The sequence below is a fragment of the Hypanus sabinus genome, chromosome 2, assembly GCF_030144855.1.
Source record: "Hypanus sabinus isolate sHypSab1 chromosome 2, sHypSab1.hap1, whole genome shotgun sequence".
In the NCBI taxonomy this organism is placed as follows: domain Eukaryota; kingdom Metazoa; phylum Chordata; class Chondrichthyes; order Myliobatiformes; family Dasyatidae; genus Hypanus; species Hypanus sabinus.
The window spans coordinates 108,707,332-108,727,940 of record NC_082707.1 but is presented as its reverse complement, the minus strand read 5'-3'; the positions used below and the strand labels follow the sequence as shown (position 1 = coordinate 108,727,940).

General features: G+C 41.1%; 1 protein-coding gene across 7 annotated transcripts in view; it reads left to right on the top strand.

Moving 5' to 3' along the window:
* The first annotated feature begins 238 nt into the window (after positions 1-238).
* The window catches only part of numb (NUMB endocytic adaptor protein), a 279,062-nt gene continuing 258,691 nt past the window's right edge, over positions 239-20,609 (top strand). For 3 of the 7 annotated variants that reach the window (XM_059951826.1, XM_059951817.1, XM_059951768.1), the window contains exon 1: positions 17,938-17,953. The gene's annotated coding sequence lies outside the window, so the exon portion shown is untranslated. Of the gene's footprint in view, positions 451-17,937; positions 17,954-20,609 lie in introns of those variants that run through there. The other 4 variants (XM_059951794.1, XM_059951787.1, XM_059951811.1 and 1 more) reach the window with 3 other exon arrangements.

The window sequence follows — 20,609 nt, the reverse complement described above, 5'->3', positions numbered from 1 at the left end:
TGCACAGCAGAGGCGATGCAGGCGGTCAGGCGAACTTCCCAACGTGATGACCTCACCCAGTCGCCAGAGTGCGTGCATGTGGGCGCGCGATATTGGGTTTGACAGACGCTGCCACTTCTCTAGTAAGCAACTGCTATGGCAATGACGTGCTTGTCCGATAGACCAATCGTAACACGACAGAGACAAGGAGGCGGGACGCATCTGTTTGGCTTTCGTCCCGCCCTCTTCCACCTCCCCTTTCTCATCCCCTCCCCCGGCACACCAACGAAGAGAGCGCTCGGTGCGCACTGGCAGGTGAGGCAGGGCTGTGTGTTTGAGTCGCTGACTCAGCCACGTCTCTGGGGCTGAATTAGATTTGAATTAGTTTCGTATTCCCGTTCCGCCGGTGACGGTGGGTTATCGCGCTGAGAGGTGCCCAGCGGCGCGGCAGTCGGACGCCCGGTCACTGAGGTAAGGTGTTCGCTCGGTGCCCCAACACACTCTCCCCACCCTTGTTTATTCAACTGCCGAGGCGCGGTCTGGAGGTTCGGGAGCGCGCCCGAAGCCCGGCGGCGCGTCGCCAATCACGCTGGTTCTGCCCCCATTTAAAGTTGGGGGAGATCGATGCCTAGCACTTGCCCTTGTCGGGTTACCCTTTGCCCCGGATCTGTGGACTGTGGGACCGAGCCTGCCGCTAACTGGGCGCTCGTTCGACTTCTCTTCTTACTGTGTAATGGATGCTCGGAGGCTGCTTCAGGTCCTGGTCTCCCTGCCAGCCCAAAGCAGTTTGGTTGATGGATACCTGAAATCAACACACTTGCAGTGCTGATTCACTCGACAGTCATCGGGCGTTTCGTGCCTCACACTGATATCCTTCAGTAATTAAGCTGTCGATAAGCCTTGCACAGGCTGTGACTAGTCGCAGGTATCTGTGTTTCGGGCCCTGCTATTCACCATATTCATCACTTGAAGCGACCCAATGCATAATTCCTAAGTTTACTCCTGACAGCTAAACAAGTAGGAATAATGAAAGGATGGAGAGTGTAAAGAGGTTTCAGGAAAACTTAGGGTAAATGTAGAGACACAAGAAACTGCAGAAGTTGGAATCTGGAGCAAAAAAAAATCTGTGGAGAAACTTGGTGCATCCAGTAACATCTGGAGAGAGAAAGAAATTGTTGACTTTTTGGGATGCATAGGGGTGGATGGCAGCAGCAATGAAAAATTGCTTATTTGGTGGGCAAATCAGAAAAAAGATTATTAAAAATTGTGACAGAAACATGTTGAGTCCATTTGAACAAGTCACTGACAGCCAATGTGAAGTACAGCACTTAGGAAGACAAATAGTATATTGTGCAACTATTGTGTACACTGACGCACATTGAAGTTATGCGAGGATTTGAATTTGAGAGTAAAGATGTTTGGCAGATACATTTAGGGGCATTTAGTTGCATGGCTGATAGAAAAAAGGAGGGTATGTAGGAGGGATGTTAGATTGATCTTTTAGAGTAGGTTAAAAGGTCAGCAGAACATGGTGGGCTGAAGAGCCTGTACTGTTAATGTTCTATGTGTGACTATAGTTGTAGAGACCATAATGAGAAGGCACCTTGAGTATTGCCCACAGTTTAGGTAACTGCCAGTTTCTTGGCAGAAAGAAAGTGCAACAAAGATTTGCTCTACTGCTTCCAAGAAAGATAGACTTGCTGTATGAGGAGAGATTGAGTAGCTGAAGCCTCTATCCAGTTTAGAAAAATGAAAGAAGAGATGATTTCTCTGGCAAGGGCCACAATCTCAAACTATGGATAGGTCATTTAAAAATGAGGAAAAAAGGAGAAATTTACAGTGTGCAAAGTGTTGAACCTTTGCAGCTCCCCATCTTGGAAGGCTGTAGAAAACTCTTGTCAGTTTAATTAAATACAGGGATCAATAGATTTCTGATTATTTCAGGGATTATGTAGGAAAATGAAATTGAGCAGGAAAATTGACAGGGATTTCATGATATAGTGAAGCAGTATTGATTAATGCTTCCCCCAGTTATGTTCTTCATTGCTGGCAAAGAGCTAGAAGCTTAGGTGCTGGTACATGTTTGACCTTTCATGTCTTTAATGCTCAGTCAGTTTATATGAAGCATAGTATAACACTGTAAAGACTATTTGGCCCATGATATTGCCCTGATCTTGATGCAGATGTTTACTGAATATCCCTCTTCCATATATCATCCATATCCTTCCATTCATATTTATTTCTATCTAAAAGCTCTTGAACTCCATCAATGCATGCTTCCTCACTACTCTGATAACCTATTTCAGGTACTTATCACACATTCAGTGGAGAAAAATGCCCCTCACATTGCCTTTAAACCTTCCCCTCTAAATTTAAAGTCATGTCATCTGGTGTTCCTACCAACAGAGATTCTGACTGTCTACCCCCTCTATGCTTATAATTTTAAAGCCTCTATCTGGTCTCCCCTTTGTATCTGCTCTAGGGAAACAATTCAAGTTTGTCAAATCTTTCCTTATAGCTAATACCCTCTAATCTCTCTTTCTCTGTAACTCTGAATCATAGAGCACTACCACACTGAAATAATGCCTTTGGTCTATCTTGTTTGTGCTGAAGTATTATTTCGCCTTGTCCCATCGTTCTTGCCCCTCCATTCCATGTACTTATCCAAACCTCTTTAATGTTGAAGTTGAATCTGCATGCACCACTTACTCTGGCAGCTTGTTCAGCACTTTCACCATCCTCTGAGTGACAAGTTCCCATTCATATTCCCCTTAAACATTTCACCTTTCACCATTAACCCATGACTTTTAGTTCTAGTCTCACCCAACCTCAGTGGGAAAAGCCTGTTTGCATTTGCCTTATCTGTACCCCTCATAATACTTCTTTAGAACCCTCATATCTCCCCTCATTCTCCTATACTTCAGGGAATAAGGTACCAGTCTATTTAATCTTTCCTGATAACTCAGGTCCTCCTATCCTGGTGACATACTTGAAAATTTTCTCTGTTCTCTTTCAGTTATATTCATACATTTCTTTTGGGTAAGTGACCAGAACTGCACATAATGCTCATAATAGGCCTCACCGAAGTTTTATACAACTTCAACATAACATCCCAGCTCCTGTTATGAAAGCCAATGTGCCAAAGCTCCCTATATACCTGAGATTCCACTTTCAAAGAATGGATCTCTGTTCCCAAATTCCTTTGTTTTACCACATTCCTTAGTCCTACTGCGTACTGAGTCCCCTCCTTTACTCCCTGTATACCCATGACTGTATCGCCTCCCACAGCTCCAATCTGCTAATTAAATTTGCTGAGGATACTACATTGATTGGCCTTATCTCAAACAATTACAAGGTGGCCTACAGGGAAGAAGTCATCTCTCTGACACAGTGGTGTCAGGAAAACAATCCCTCCCTCAATGTCACAAAAACAAAGGAGCTGGTTGTGAATTACAGGAGGAATGGAGTCGGGCTAACCCCTATTGACATCAGTGGATCTGGGGTTGAGAGGGTAAACCAAGTTCCTCGGCATCCACATCACCGAGGACCTCAGTGATCCACAGTGGTGCACAACAGTGCCTCTTTCACCTCAGACAGTTCAGAACGTTTGGTATGGGCCCCAAATCCTAAGAAGCAATTACAGAGGTGCAATTTAAAGCATCCTGACTGGCTGCATCACTACCTGGTATGGGAACTGTACCTCCCTTAATCGTAGGACTCTGTAGAGAGTGGTGCGGACAGCCCACCATGAACTTCCCATGATTCAAGACATTTACAAGGACAGGCGTGTAAAAAGGGCCCATAGGATCATTGGGGACCCAAGCCATCCCAAATACAATCTATTCCAGCAGCTACCATCAGGGAAACAGTACAACAGCATAAAAGCCAGGACCAACAGGCTCCGGGACAGCTTCTTCCACCAGGCCATCAGACTGATGAACTCATGCTGACTTGAGTGTACTCTATATTACATTGATTATTCTATTTATTATAAATTATTATAATTGCACATTTAGATGAAGACGTAATGTAAAGATTTTTACTCATGTATGTGAAGGATGTAAGGAATAAAGTCAATTCAATTCAGTACTGTGCAAGTCCAATCCTGGTTTGTCCTTCCAAAGTGCAACACCTCACATTTGTCTATATTAAATTCCATCTGTCATTTTAATCCCATTTTTCTATCTAGTCCAGATCCCATGGTAAAGTTTGATGGTCCTCCTCACTGTTGACTGCACTCCCTAATTTTGGTGTCATCTGCAAATTTGCTGATCCAGTTAACCACATTATCATCCAGATCATTGACATAGATGACTATCAGCAACGGACCCAGCACTGAGCCCTGCTGCACACCACTAGTCACAGGCCTCCACTCGGAGGCAACTGTCTAATACCACTCTGGCTTCTCCTGCGAAGCCAATGTTTAATCCAGTGTATGATCACATCCTGAATGCCAAGCAACTGAACTTGCTTGACCGACCTCCCATTCAAGACCTTGTCGAAGGCTTTGCTAAAGTCCATGTAGACAACATCCACTGTCTTGCCTTCAATAACTTTCCTGGTATACCTGAAAAGCTTTCAAAAGGTTTGAGTGAACACCTTGTCAGGTCCCAGGGATGGTGCTTTAATTTGACTCAAGACAGCAAGCATTTCCTCCTCTAGTCGTTTGTGATCCATGATCTCACTGCTGTTTTGCCTTAATTCTCCAGATTCCATCTGTCTTCCAAGTAAATACAAATATCAAAAAAAAATCAATTTAAGATTTTCAATTCTTTCAGAGTGGCATCCTGGTAAACTATTACTGCACCTTTTCTATTGTCTGCATCCTTCTAATGGAGTGACCAGATCTGCACACTACTCCCAATTGTGGTCTGACTATAAAGTTTGATAAAGCTGCAGCATGAGTTCCTTACTTGATCTGTTTGGCTGGAAAAGTTTCTGGTTAGTAGTGATTATACTTCTGCATATCCCCCATGTTTTTTTAAAAAAAAGGCTGGGTCATTTGGTGATGGCATTGCCATTCATTGTTATGAGAATGTGGTTTGATTTCCCCTTGGATCCTGCCCAGCCCAAGAATTATGAGCAGGTCCTGTTGCAATAAGTGAGGAATTAAATGTGGAATTTAAGAGAGCAAATTTTGTGGCATTCCCATGGCTTTAAAATTTTAAAGTAGATTTATTATGAAAATATACTTTACCATGAGATTCATGTTCTTGCAAGGTATTCATGGTAACTGTCAAGAAATATAATAGAATCAATGAAAAACGACACACAAAACTGACAACCAATGCGAAAAAGAATGCAATCTCTGCAGATACAAAATAATTATAGGTAAATAAATAATGGTGAGAACATGAGTTGTAGGGTCCTTGAAAGTGAGTCTGTAGCTTGTGGAATCAGTTCAGAGTTGAGGTGAGTGAAGTTAGCCATGCTGGTTTGAAGCCTGATAGTTGAAGCATAATATCTTCCTGAACCTGGTGATGTGGGACTGAAGGTTCCTGTACATCTTGATCGCAGCAGTGAGAAGAGAGTGTTGCCTAAATGGTGGGGATCCTCGATGATGTATGTTTTGTTTTGGCAGCGCTCTCTGTAGAGTACTGTGCAAAAATCTTTAAAAAAAAGTTCTATGAAGCAAAAATGCTTTCAGAAGTAAAAAAAATGAAAAGTTTGTAAGTATCAACACATTTAATATAATGAGTGCATACTAATGAAATCAGTCAATATTTGGTGTGTCTGTTCTTTACCTTTAAAACTAAATCAATTCTCTGCAAAACGCTGTTGTACAGTTTTATAAGAAAATTGTCTGGTATATTGTTCCAAGCAGGAAAGAAACTTGGATGGTAGTTTGCCTCCCAGGTGCCAGGGTCCAGGATGTTTCAGATCGCATCCAAGGTGCCCTGCAGTGGAAGGGACAACAGCCAGAAATTGTAGTACATATTGGTACCAATGACAGAAAAAAGGTAAAAAAGACTACAGGGAGTTAGGAAGGAAGTTGAGAAGCAGGACCACAAAGGTAGTAATCTCGGGATTACTGCCTGTCCCATGTGACAGTGAGAATAGGAATAGAATGAGGTGGAGGATAAATGTGTGGCTGAGGGATTGGAGCAGAGGGCAAGGATTCAGATTACCAATATCCTGGCGGGGAGATTTGCTAAGGCAACTGGGGAGAGTTTAAACTAGAATTGTTGGGGGATGGGAGCCAAACTGAAGAGACTGGGGAAGAGGAGGTTAGCTCACAAATAGAGAAAGCTTATAGACAGTACGAGAGGGACGATAGAGAAGGGACGTGCTCAGACTGAAGGCTTGAGATGTGTCTATTTTAACACGAGTGTTGTGATCAAAGCGGATGAGTTTAAAGCGTGGATCAGTACTTGGAGATATGATGTGGTGGCCATTACAGAGACTTGGATGGCTCAGGGACAGGATTAGTTACTTCAAGTACTGAGTTTTAGAGGTTTCAAAAAGGACAGGGAGGAAGGCAAAAGAGGTGGCACTGTTGATCAGAGATGGTGTCACGGCAGCAGAAAAGGTGGATGCCAAGGAGGGATTGTCTACAGAGTCTCTGTGGGTGAAGGTTAGGAACAGGAAGGGGTCAATAACTTTACTGGGTATTTTATTGGCTGCCCAATAGTAATGGATATCGAGGAGCAGATAAGGAAACAGATCCCGGAAAGCTGTAGATAAAAGAGTTGTCGTGATGGGAGATTTTAATTTTCCAAATGTTGATTGGCATCTCCCTGGAGTGTGGGGTTTAGATGGGGTGGAGTTTGTTAGGTGTGTTCAGGAAGGTTTCTTGACATAGTATGTAGATAAGCCTACAAGAGGAGGGGCTGTACTTGATTTGGTATTGGGAAATGAACCTAGTCAGGTGTCAGATCTCTCAGTGGGAGAGCATTTTGGAGATATTGATCATAATTCTATCTCCTTTACAATAGTATTGGAGAGAGATATGAAGAGACAAGTTAGAAAAGCATTTAATTGGAGTAAGGGGAATTGTGAGGCTATCAGGTAGGAAATTGGAGGCTTAAATTGGAAACAGATGTTCTCAGGGAGGAGTATGGAAGAAATGTGGCAGATATTCAGGGGATATTTGTGTGGAGTGCTGTATAGGTACGTTCCAATGAGACAGGGAAGTTATGGTAGGGTACAGGAACCGTGGTGTACAAAGGCTGTAATAAATCTAGTCAAGAAGTAAAGAAAAGCTTATAAAAGGTTCAGAGAGCTAGGTAATGTTCTAGAGAGATCTAGAAGATTGTAAGGCTAATAGGAAGGAGCTTAAGAAGGAAACTGGGAGAGCCAGAGGGGGCCATGAGAAGGCCTTGGCAGGCAGAATTAAGGAAAACCCCAAAGCATTCTACAAGTATGTGAAGAGCAAGAGAATAAGATGTGAAAGAATAGGACCTGTCAAGTGTGACAGTGGGAAAGTGTGTATGGAACAGGAGGAAATATCAGAGGTATTTAATGAATACTTTACTTCGGTATTCATTATAGAAAAGGATCTTAGTGATTGTAGTGGTGACTTGCAGCAGACTGAAAACCTTGAGCATGTAGATATTAAGAAAGGATGTGCTGGAGCTTTTGAAAAGCATCAAGTTGGATAAGTCGCCGGGACCGGACAAAATGTACCCCAAGCTACTGTGGGAGGTGAGGGAGGAGATTGCTGAGCCTCTGGCGATGATCTTTGCATTATCAATGGGGATGGGAGAGGTTCCGGAGGTTTGGAGGGTTGTGGATATTGTTCTTTTATTGAAGAAAGGGAGTAGAGATAGCGCAGGAAATTAGAGACCAGTGAAACTTAACTCTGGTTGATAAGTTGATGGAGAAGATCCTGAGAGGCAGGATTTATGAACATTTGGAGAGGTATAATATGATTAGGAGCAGTCAGCATGGCTTTGTCGAGGGCAGGTTGTGCCTTATGAGCCTGATTGAAAAACATTGATTGAGGAAGAGCAGTACGTGTAGTGTATATGGATTTCAGCAAGGCATTTGATAAGGTACCTCATGCAAAGCTTATTGAGAAAAGTAAGGAGGCATGAAATCCAAGGGGACATTGCTTTGTGGATCCAGAACTGGCTTGCCCACAGAAGGCAAAGAGTGGTTGTAGACGGGTCATATTCTGCATGGAGGTCAGCCACAGGGCTCGGATCTGTTCTGGGACCCTTACTCTTTGTGATTTTTATAAATGACCTGGATGAAGAAGTGGAGGGATGGGTTTGTAAGTTTGCTGGTGACAAATGTTGGGGGTGTTGTGGATAGTGTGGAGGGCTGTCAGAGGTTACAGTGGGACATTGATAGGATGCAAAACTGCTGAGAAGTGGCAGATGGAGTTCAACTCAGATAAGTGTGAACGTTTGGTTAGGTCATATATGGCAGAATATATATAGTATTAATGGTAAGACTTCTGGCAGTGTGGAGGATCAGAGGGATCTTTGGGTCTGAGTCCATAGGACACTCAAAGCAGCTGTGCAGGTTGACTCTGTGGTTAAGAAGGTGTACGGTGTATTGGCCTTCATCAACTGTGGAGTTGAATTTAGGAGCCGAGAGGTAATGTTGCAGCTATATAGGACCCTGGTCAGACCCCACTTTGAGTGCTGTGCTCATTTCTGGTTGCCTCGCTACTGGAAGCCATAGAAAGGGTTCAGAGGAGATTTACAAGGATGTTGCCAAGATTGGGGAGCATGCCTTATGAGAATAAGGTTGAGTGAACTTGGCCTTTTCTCCTTGGAGCAAAGGAGGATGAGAGGTGACCTGGTAGAGGTGTACAAGATGATGAGAGGCATTGATCGTGTGGATAGTCAGAGGCTTTTTCCCAGGGATGAAATGATTGCCACAAGAGGACATAGGTTTAAGGTGCTGGGGAGTAGGTACAGAGGAGATGTCAGGGGTAAGGTTTTTACTACGAGAGTGGTGAGTGCATGGAATGGGCTGCTGGCAACGGTGGTGGAGGTGGATATGATAGGGTCTTTTCAGAGGCTTTTAGATGGGTATGTGGAGCTTAGTAAAATATAGGACTAGTAATTTCTAAGGTAGGGACATGTTCGGCACAACTTTGTGGGCCAAAGGACCTGTATTGTGCTGTAGGTTTTCTATGTTTCTATTCTATGTTTCATTTTGGAGAACTTGCCACAGTTCTTCTACAGACTTTGGCTGTCTTATTTGTTTTTGTCTCTCTGGTTAATCCCAGACAGCCTTGATAATGTTGAGATCTGAAACCATACATCTATAGAAGTTGATCAAAGTTTTACATGATATGCCGAATCTGCAGAACCATCTAAGAAAGTAGAAATGTTGTCATGTCTTCCTTGTAATGGTAAGGGATGTTTTGAAAAGAGATGGATTTAATGTATGTTCATGAATTTCGTTTGATGAGCGCTAATCAAGTGCCTAGCACCCTAAACCAGTTGATCTGACTGTTTTTCCCCCCGAGTAACTTAAGTTTTACTTTAAAATAGAAAGTACACCAGGGAGCAGCAGAGAAATGTTCATTGAGTGAGATTTTAATGTAATTAGGTTTAATCTTTTACAAAAATTAATATAAGATCTGGAAGCAGAAGTAGGTCATTTGGCCCATCGAGTCTGCTCCACCATTCAATCATGGGCTGATACAATTATTCTATTCATCACTACTCCCCTGACTTCACCCCATGCCCTTTGATACCCTGGCTAATCAAGAACCTATCTATCTCAGCCTTAAATACACCCAATGATTTGGCCTCCACAGCGACTCCTGGCAACAAATTCCACAGATTTATCATCCTCTGACTGAAGTAATTTCTCCACATCTCAGTTCTAAATGGATGGCATTCAATCCTGAATTTGTGCCCTCTTGTCCTAGAATTCCCTACCATGGGAAATAACTTTGCCATATCTAATCTGTTCAGGCCTTTTAACTTTTGGAATGTTTCTTTGAGATCCCTCTCATTCTCCTGAACGCTAGGGAATACAGCCCCAGAGCTGCCAGACGTTCCTCATATGGTAACTCTTTCATTCCTGGAATCATTCCTGTGAATCTTCTCTGTACCCTCTCCAATGCCAGTATATTCTTTCCAAAACTGCATTCAATAATCCTAGTGTGGTCTTATGAGTGCTTCATAGAGCCTCAACATCACATCCCTGTTCTTACATTGTATACCTCTGGAAATGAATGCCAACATTGCGTTCACCTTCTTCACCACCGACTCAACCTGGAGGTTAACCTTTAGGGTATCTTGCACAAGGACTCCCAAATCCCTCTGCATCTCTGTATTTTGAATTCTCTCCCTGTCTAAATATAATCTTCCCATTTATTTCTTCCACTAAAGTGCATGACAGTGCACTTTCCAACATTGTATTTCCATTGTCACTACTTTGCCCATTCCCCTAAACTCTAAGTCTCTTGACTACATTTGTGAGTTGCCCTAGTCATGGGGAGAAGCACTGCAGAAATGACACCTTCAATCCACCATTTAACTCTAATCCAATTACACTATTCTTGCATTTATCCTATTTTATTTTTTTATATTCCCATCAATTCTCCCAAGGTTCTGTTACTCACTAACACAATAGGGACAATTTACAGTGGACAATTATTCTACTAATCCAGTTTTACCATGGGAGTTGAAAACAAATGTTCAGAAGTAAATGGGGATAAAGGGTTAATTCAGTTTGTGAATTTTTGGTTATTCTCCTTTTTCTTCTCTATAAAATATTAGTTTCAGTATCTTTCAAGTTTAGCCACATTTTTCTAGTGTACATCAATGTGACAATAGACAATAGGTGCAGAAGTAGACCATTCGGCCCTTCGAGCCTGCACCGCCATTCTGAGATCATGGCTGATCATCTATCAATACCCAGTTCCTGCCTTGTCCCCATATCCCTTGATTCCCCTATCCATAAGATACCTATCTAGCTCCTTCTTGAAAGCATCCAGAGAATTGGCCTCCACTGCCTTCCGAGGCAGTGCATTCCACACCCCCACAACTCTCTGGGAGAAGAAGTTTTTCCTTAACTCTGTCCTAAATGACCTACCCCTTATTCTCAAACCATGCCCTCTGGTACTGGACTCTCCCAGCATCTGGAACATATTTCCTGCCTCTTTCTTGTCCAATCCCTTAATAATCTTATATGTTGCAATCAGATCCCCTCTCAATCTCCTTAATTCTAGCATGTACAAGCCCAGTCTCTCTAACCTCTCTGCGTAAGACAGTCCGGACATCCCAGGAATTAACCTTGTGAATCTATGCTGCATTTCCTCTACAGCCAGGATGTCTTCCCGTAACCCTGGAGGCCAAAACTGCACACAATACTCCAGGTGTGGTCTCACCAGGGCCCTGTACAAATGCAAAAGGAATCATGTGGTATCATGTAATCACTTCTGCACATTTCACCTGATGTAGATTTTACTTAAGTTTTTTTTAGAAATGTGTACTGAAAAATGACAAGCAATATTGAAGTTAACAGCAGTGTCAGTGCTGTTTCTTTTCAAAGATCTTTGCTTCTAAATGATAAGTCATAATTTGATAGTTATTGTACAAAGGACCTTAGTCATTTTATTAATTTTTTTAAAACTCTAATTCCATATAGGTTTAAAACTATAATTCCACAGTGCCTCTGGTCGCTGTTCGGTAATAAATACTGAGGAATAAATTTACAGTGATCAGAGACATTGCCTAGGTTTCCGTGAGCCATTGACCGAGTTACCGACTGAAATACAAAATTGAATGTTAAATGTTTTGCAGTATCCTTATCCCTAAGAGTTTTTATTTCCTTCTTACTATTTCAGGTAAATCTGTCATTATACATGTTTATTTTACTAGTATTGTCAAATTGCAACCATATTGTGCACAATGTGGAAAGAATGGGTTGAACACTGAGGTTTAGAAAATATTTCATAATTGGTCTTATGGTATTATTCCTTCCAAGATGGTGAAGAATTATAAGGCTGCATTTGACCTCAGACCTTGGATAGGCAGTTAATTTGGGCAAGTTTCCCATTTCTGTTTACATTCTGATAATTACTTGGGGAAAGTGTAAATACAAATGAAAGCACGGTTGCGTATCAGTGGTTATGCTCATGGTTGAATAGCTTGCAAACTCTGAAATGTGCTAGTCTTGGTTAACATTAGAGTGATTAGGTTACTGGTGCAAGAAGGAAAATTCTTTTAGGGTTGAAAGTAAGATATTGAGGTGATGTCTCCCTCTGGGACAAGTTGCCAAAAACTTGCAGTTTTAGTTTCAAAATAGCTGTCCATTCAAGGTTAAAATAGGGTGAGGATTCTTTAGTAGGGCAGTGGTAAATCTTTGCAATTCTATACCCAAGAGAGTGTAGAAGCTTGGTTACTGAATATATTAATGGATGTTTTTTGTATCTTGAAGGAATAGAAGAATAGGGAAGTGGTACAGCCATAAAATTTGATAGCTTTGTATCAAATGGCAAAGCAGATGATGAGAATCAGGTGGCCTTCCTGCTTTTATCAAGAGTCCTGCCAAAGGGTTTCGGCCTGAAAGTTGACTGTACTCTTTTCCATTGATGCTGCCTGACCTGCTGAGTTCCTCCAGCATTTTGTGTGTGTTGCATTTATTTCATACAATCTGCATCTTGTGTACCAGGAGACATAAACAACCTGATAGCATAAACAACCTGGCACCTCATAGCATTGGAATGGTGCTGCTGACATTGCCTTTAATTTTCCAAATCCAGTGATAAGTGAATGATGTCCTCTCCCAAGCCGACATCCCTAGAATCAGGCACTTGGCTAGCTTGGATGGTGAGGCTGCATTGTGTGCTTATTTGATGCAGGCTCATAGCATGGACAGTTAATACTCTCGATCACAGCAAGAGGGTTCGAGGCTGGAAGAGAAAGTTATGTTAGCTGTTATGTTAGCATTCATGTTAGCTGTAGTACAGACTTGCAACAGTCCTTGTCTCTGACCATTTAAAATGGACAAAGAGTATTTTGTTTCTTTGTTAGGATCAGTGGGAAAGATCGGAACATGTCCCACCTCTTGTACAGACATTTCCTGCTACATCTGTGGCAGCCTGTAGATTCATGATTGGTCTCCTCAGCCACCTTGGAACCAACAAAACTGGAGTGAAATCAAATTGTGCTCAATCCTGAGAGACTGGTGGAGATGAAGGAAGTTATTTTTTCCCCATTTTGAGCAATTTCATCTTGAATTGGACAGTATAGCTGAGCTGTTAAGAAGTTCGGACAGCTGCTTTCTCTCTCTCAGATACTGCTGAGAGAACGTGCCACATCAAGGCATGAGTTCTGGCCTCCAGGTCATTCTCATTTTTTGTGAAAAGAATTAATGAGAATGGTATTGATATACTGTATATCTACATTCTGTAAGCATACTGAAGTTGGGCTGCATTTTAATTAAGTGGCTAACATATGCAGTGCAGAATTTTCTGAAATTATGACTTCTGCATTCTGTAAAAATCCATCTGTTTTACTAATATCTGTGAGGGAATCATCAAAGCACTGCAGAGCTACCATCAATGTTGTCTGCAGAATGCTCCAAATATACTGTAAGGATAAACAATACAGCTTCATTTTCCCCTGTGAGGTGTGTTTACATTTGAATGGCTTTGTGGCTGACAAAGGATTCTCAAAGCAGACCCTTTATTCTGAGCTCTATTGCAGCAAGATTACCAGGTGCACGTTTCAATAATGTGCTTCTTATCTGCTGTATGGTCGAAATAGTCCCAGCAAAGAGTCTGTGCTAGTTTAGTTACATAAAGCAGAAAGGAAACTACAATTTCAAAACATGTTCAAAGTGAATTTCGGGTCCCCTCTCGATTTCCTCTGCTCCAAGAAAAACAAGCCCAGCATTTATAGTCACTCTTTCTAACTGAAGCGTTTCAACATTCCGGTGAATCTCCTCTGCACCCTCTCCAAAATAACAGAACTCTACACATTACTCCAACTGTGACCTAATTAATGTTTTATAACACAACATGCAATGTGACATCCCTGCTTTTGCATTCTGTGCCTGGCTCATGAAGATTGGCATTGCTATTTGCTGCTCTTATCATTCCAGCTATCTGTTCTGCCATCTTCAGCAGTGTTTGAACATGTACATCAAGATCCCTCTGTTCCCTCAGTATACTCTAAGGTCCTGTATTGATCATGCATGTGTTAGCTTAATCCGGCCTCTCAAAATTAATCAGTAGCACTTAACAGGATTAAATTCCATTCCAGTTTCTCAGATTATCAATAGTTTTCTGTAGCCTCAGATGATCCTCATTGGACCATTAATTTCAAAACTAACCAACAATATGGGAAATCTGCCAGTCCCAACATCACTGAAGTTATGAGAGGGTGCTGGATTATTAGACTTCCACTTTTTTTTTGTTTTTAGTTGTTAATATGTAGATATATTTTTCACAACTTAATTGACCATTGTTTCACTGTTTGAAGTAGCTTCTAAAGTTAAATTCCAGCTGAGCATGTCAGAAATGTTTCAAGATTTCTGGTAGGTGTTGTATTCAAATTCAAAAATGTGGTTATACTTGCAACTTAACAAAATATGAGCTTGCACTTTGGCTACTTAACAATTTGAGTTGGTTTGGAAGTGTGGCAATAATTAAATTGACAGATAATACATTTAAGTTTCTTGGATAAAGATCCACTGAACAATACTGAGATAAATCTTTCATGGTTGTTGGAATCTTGGTGATGGCAACTGGCTTCTACAGTGTTTCTTGGCCTTGTCACAAGTAATAAAATCAGTAATCCTTGACTAATGCCCTTTAAAATGAACTTTAAACCTCCTTGCTTACATGTCGCTTTCTCTTTTGTTTTCCAAAAGCTAATAGGAGGTACATTCCAGACAATGGATGCATTAAGGCATGACTTTCCTGTTTATGGTCATCATTAGCACATTGTCAGTAATCGAACCGATGAACATTGAGACCAATTTGAGAGGGCCCCAAGACCAGATATAATTCCAGCAAAATGTGAAGCATTACTTTGTGACAGCTAGTCCTGTTACATTCACATCTTATTACCTGGAAATATAGTTCAGAGAAGTCGTGGCATTGGTCAAAGTGGAATATGTGGCTAATATGAAGCAGGAATTGGAAATGTGGGAGCCAAACTTCTCCGTGTGTGTGGCCTGTACGCATGCATCTGGTACGGTAGTGAACCAATCAATTTTCTATTTTGTCTGGAGATTTGCAAATTGTTTGTACAGACTTGATGTCCAAATGTCCGAAGAAAATTGGGAGTGGGGGAAAATGTATTCAACATGGCCCTCATTGTGATGGCTGTCATTTAGTGTGTGGCTTCACCAAGCTTTCTATACACCTTAAATAAACAAAACACCTAGTGTCCCTGTGTGCTGAAGTTCTGTTTGTACCTTGTGATGTGAGAAATGGGTCTGGCCATAACTGCTGTGGAAAATTCCTTTCATCTGGGCTGTGCAGTGTTACCTGTTGCTTGTAGAACATTCTGAATGGAGGAGGGTGTTTGACCATTAGTACATCAGAGTGTAGACTGCACAGCATGTCCTCAGTGCTGAGGGGAAAAAGAAATATTAGATCCTGTTAGATGGCTCACTGGCTTCTTGAAAGATTCCTGTGGTTTGCCCTATACTTGCAGGCCTTTCAGAGAGGGAGCTGTCCATAGCCTATGATGCTGACCGATACATTCCAAAGTGCAGGACTGCTTGCTGAAGGATGTACTGAAGCTTGTTTCACCTGACACAAAGACTCCGTCAGGCAATGTCACAGTTCAGGGCCTCCTACCATATGCATTGAGGAGAATATTTTTAAAAAAATCATTTTTATCATGCATTATAAATGAATAGCATTCTTCTGAAAATAGGAGTATATTTTCTACAATTACAAACTTTAAGAATAAAGTAACATTTTTGAAGTAAAAAGGAAGTGCAGTGCTCTGGAGCATGTCTGTTTGCAACAATTAACCAGAGCAATGGCTCCACCACAGATTGTGCAATTGCCTCCAGCCCTCTCTGTCATTTCATGTTATGAATAATTTAAATTCAGTTTTGCTTGGAAAAATGACACACAAATCTCCTTTGATCTTGATGCAGCAGTTGTGATTGAATTATTGAACTGTCTGACCCTCATCTGAGGGAGAGTTAAGATTTCAACACCTGCATTGAGAAAACACACTTATTTCATCTGTAAGTATGTTCAGCTCTAATTTTTAGGTTTTATATACCTCTCCCCAGCATGATCTCCTTGATTTCAATGAAAGAAACACTTCTGTGCATTTAGCTTCATCGCATCCATCGATTACCTTCAGTAAGATTATATGTTAATCATTTAAACTTGGGGGGAGAAGAGAGCTGTTTTGGAGGGCTGTGAAAATGTAGTGACAGTCCATTCCGTGTAGTGACAGCCTTGGATGCTCATCAACACACAAAATGCTGGAGGAAATCAGCAGGCCAAACAGTGTCTATGGAAATTAATAAAAAGTTGGCATTTCGGGCTGAGATCCTTCAGGAATGGAGAGGAAGAAGGAAGGCATCAGAATAAAAAGGTTGGTGGAGAGGAAGGAGGACCATCTAGAAGGAGGTAGGTGAAGCCAGGTGGGTGGAAAAACTAAAGAGCTAGAGAAGAAAGTCTCATAGGAGAGAAGAGTGAGTCATGAGAGAAAGGGAAGAAGGTGAAGTACCGGGGAAGGTGATAGGCAGATGATGAGAAGAGACGAATAGAAGAAAAGGGAAGGGGGCTAAAATTGCTGGAAGAAGAAATTTATGTTCATGCCATCAGGTTGGAGGCTACCTAGCCAGAATATCAGGGAGAGATACCTCAGAGTGGTTTCATCACAGAGGAGGCCATGGACCAACATATTGAGATGGGAATAGGGATAGGTATGGGTGGCCACCAAGAAATTACACTTTCGGTGAATGGAGTGGAGGTGCTCAACAAAGCGGTTCCCTAATTTATGTTACACACAAAATGCTGGAAGAACTCACCAGGCCAGGCAGCACCAATGGAAAAGAGTAAACAGTCAACATTTTGGGCTGAGACCCTTCATCAGGACTAATTTACCGAAAATTCCGGTGTACAAGCTGACCTGGAGTATAAGCCGATCACCCATTTTCAAGGCTAAAACAGTGACTTTTTCATGTTACCTTTGTATAAGCCGACCCCTTTTGTAGAGGTTTTTGATTTAACCAGAAAAGATCACAAAATCTCACATGCTGGATTTTAGAACCTGGAAATTTTGTGAGCCAGTACCTGCTAAGAAAACAGGCCTACACATTGTAGAGCATTATAAGCGAATTCTTAATAAATAAATCAGAGGGAAATTTTGGAATAGTTTTCCAAAGGAAAAGAATCCCCTGAAATGTAACCCCCGTGAAACCATTTTGCGCCCATCGTAATCTTGTTAAAACATAACACGGGGTAGCGGGCTCAGTACGTGTACTCAGTATTGAGTTTGCGATCACCATGTACAAAAGATTAAAATGATTGCGATATGATGCTGGCTTCAAGCTGAAGGTTGTTGATTTTACTAAAGGAACAAATAATTCTGCAGCTGCTAAGAAGTTTAGTGTAAATGAGAAACAAGTGACAGAGTGGAGAAAGGCAGAGGACATGCTGAGGGAAATGCCAAAGATGAAATGTGCAAACTGCAGGAAAATATGTCAGTAGCCAGAACTGGAAGAAACAGTGAATCACCAACGATTGTCTGGATACATTGCTACCAGAGAAATGATTGGAGTTCAAGCATTGAATGGGACGAAAAGCATCTTGAGGTCAGCGAAAATGTCAAAGCTAAGCGAAGTTGGTGCACCCGATTTATGAATAGACGTGATCTTGTGTTGAGACAAAAAACAAAGATTGCTCAGAAAATTTCCATGGGGTGTTGTTGTTTACATTCAAGAATGCTACTGGATGGACGAAGCTGGTTGCTTGAAGTGGGTTAAAGAGGTGAGGTGTGGCGTCGACGTCCCAAAGCTTTCAGGAAGGAAAAATCGTTACCTGTCTGGGACATGTTCAAAGCGCACTTGTCAGGTGAGACAAAAGCAGCATTGAAAGCTAAAAATATGGACATTGCAGTCATTCTTGGTAGTTTGACGTCCGTGCTCCAGCCACGAGATATGAGTTTAAACAAACCATTCAAAGAATTTGTATGTCAACAGTAGAATGAATTTGACTCAAAAATAGCCAATAAATACGACCTGTATGTATTTATTGTAATAAATAACTGTTATTTATGTCATTGTTCTCACTTTAGCCCCTTTTATCCAAGCCAAATTGCTGTTTTAGAGTTTCTGAAGCTATAAAGCTGAGCTAAACTACATGAAAAACTGAATCTGACTTGATGTTGGTCATCAGCCAGATTGTACTTTTCTTAGAGTGATGATGACTACTTACAGTCTAAATTAATGACTTGGATAAAGCAACAGACAGCATTATGGTAAGATTTATTATTTATAAATAGTTTAGAGTATACATAGAATGTGAAAGAAATGTCGTTGCATTAAGTAAGTAGGTATAAAATAGAAGGAATAATTGTGAGGTTATCACATTGGGCTCTGAGGATCGTGAATAACAACCCCTCACTCAGTAAAACCAGAAAGCTGACTACAGGAGGGGGAAACTGGAGTTTGAGCTAGTTCTCATTGGGGAATCGTATGTGGAGAGGGTCAGTAACTTGAAATTTGTTGGTGTTACCCAAGATCTGTCTTGGGTCCAGCATGTAAGTGCCATTACAAAGAAATCTAAAACTTTGACAAACTTCTGCAGATGTGTGGCGGAGAGTATACTGGCTGGTTTGGGAAAACCAATGTTCTTGAACAGAAATAACCCAGTCCATCACAGGTAAAGCTCTTCCCACTATTGAGCACATCTGCAAGGAGTGCTGTCACAGAAAAGCAGCTCCATCCAGTACATCCTCTCTTCTCACTGGAGGAGGTACAAGAGCACACCACCAGATTCAGGATCAGTTATTACCCCTTAACATCAGGCTCCTCAATCAGAGTGGACAGCTTTACATACCCCAATACTGAATTGATTCCGCAACCTATGGACTTGCTTCCAAGGACTCTACAATCCATGTACTCGATAGTTATTGTTTATTATTATTATTTTGCTTTCTTTTTCCTTTTTGTATTTTGCGGAATGGCTGTTTGTCTCCGTCCAGTTTTTCATTGATTCTGTTGTTTCTTTCTATTTACTGTGAATGACCACAAGAAAATAATTCTCAGGGTAGTACATGCTGACATACAGTGGTGCTAGAAAGTTGAACCCTGTAGAATTTTCTCTAATTTTGTGTAAATATGATCTAAAATATGACCAGATCTTCACTTGTCCTAAAACTAGATAAATAATACCTAATTAAATAAATAACACAAAAAGCATTACACTTGTTTATTTATTAAGAAAAATGATCCAATATTACATGTGTTTGTTGTGATCCCTTTGTACAGCAATAACTTCAATCAACTGTTTCCAGTAACTTGATCAGTCCTATATATCGGCTTGAAGGAATTTTGGGCCATTCCTTCTTAGAAAACTGCTTCAGCTCTGGGATGTTGGTGGGCTTCCTTGTGTGAACTGCTTACTTCAGGTCCTTCCACAACATTTCTATGGAATTAAGATCAGGACTTTGACTTGGCCATTCCAAAACACAAATTTTCTTCTTTTAAACCATTCTGTGGTTGATTTACTCTTTTGTCTTTCAAATCAATTTTGTCTTTTCAAATTTTGAATTTATTGTTGCCTCAACGATTGCAAAGCAGCCCCAGACTATGATGACGTGCCCTTTTTCCTCCAAGCATAATGGTGTGTAATTCTGCCAAAAAGTTCAGCTTTTATCTCATCTATCCATAGACCTTTGTCCCAGAAGTGTTGTGGAACATCCAGGTGGTCTTTTGCAATCTTGAGACATGCAGCAATTTTTTTTTAATATAAATTGGTTTTTCAGAAATACTTTTGTGGCCTTTTCCAGCTTCATGCTTCTCTGCGATTCTTCTTCTGAGGTCCTCTGAAAGCTTTGATTGAGGCATGGTCCATGTAAACAGATCTTTCCTGAGAAGAGTAGGCTCTGTCAGTAACATGACAAATCTCATCTCCTTGATTGGAACACCTGACTCCAAATAGGTTCATATACTTTTTCCAATAAATACATGTAATATTGGATCATTTTTCTCAATAAATATGTTGTTTATTATGTTATTTATTTAATTGGGTTCTATCTAGCAACACACATAAAATGCTGGTGGAATGCCGCCTAGCCTGCTGTGTTTCACCAGCATTTTTTGTGTGTAGTTTGAATTTCCAGCATCTGCAGATTTCCTCGTGTTTGCCTTGGGTTCTATCTATCTAGTTTTAGGTCTTATGTGAAGACCTGATCACATTTTAGATCATATTTATGCAGAAATAGAGAAAATTCGACAAGGTTTACAAACTTTCTCGGACCACTGTATATGTACTTTGGTAAATTTACTTAGAACTTTAGAACTTTGGAACAAGGAATGAACAAACAACTTATTGCTTAAGTGGAGTGAGACTACAGAATGTTGTAGAAAGAAAGAATTGGAACAAAAGGCGCAACATTGAAATGAGGCAGCTACACCTCTATTTCGCACACATCTGCCCCCATCTCTTCCACCTCCAACATGATAGGGAAAGGGTTCTTCCTTGTTCTCACCTACTACACAAAAAA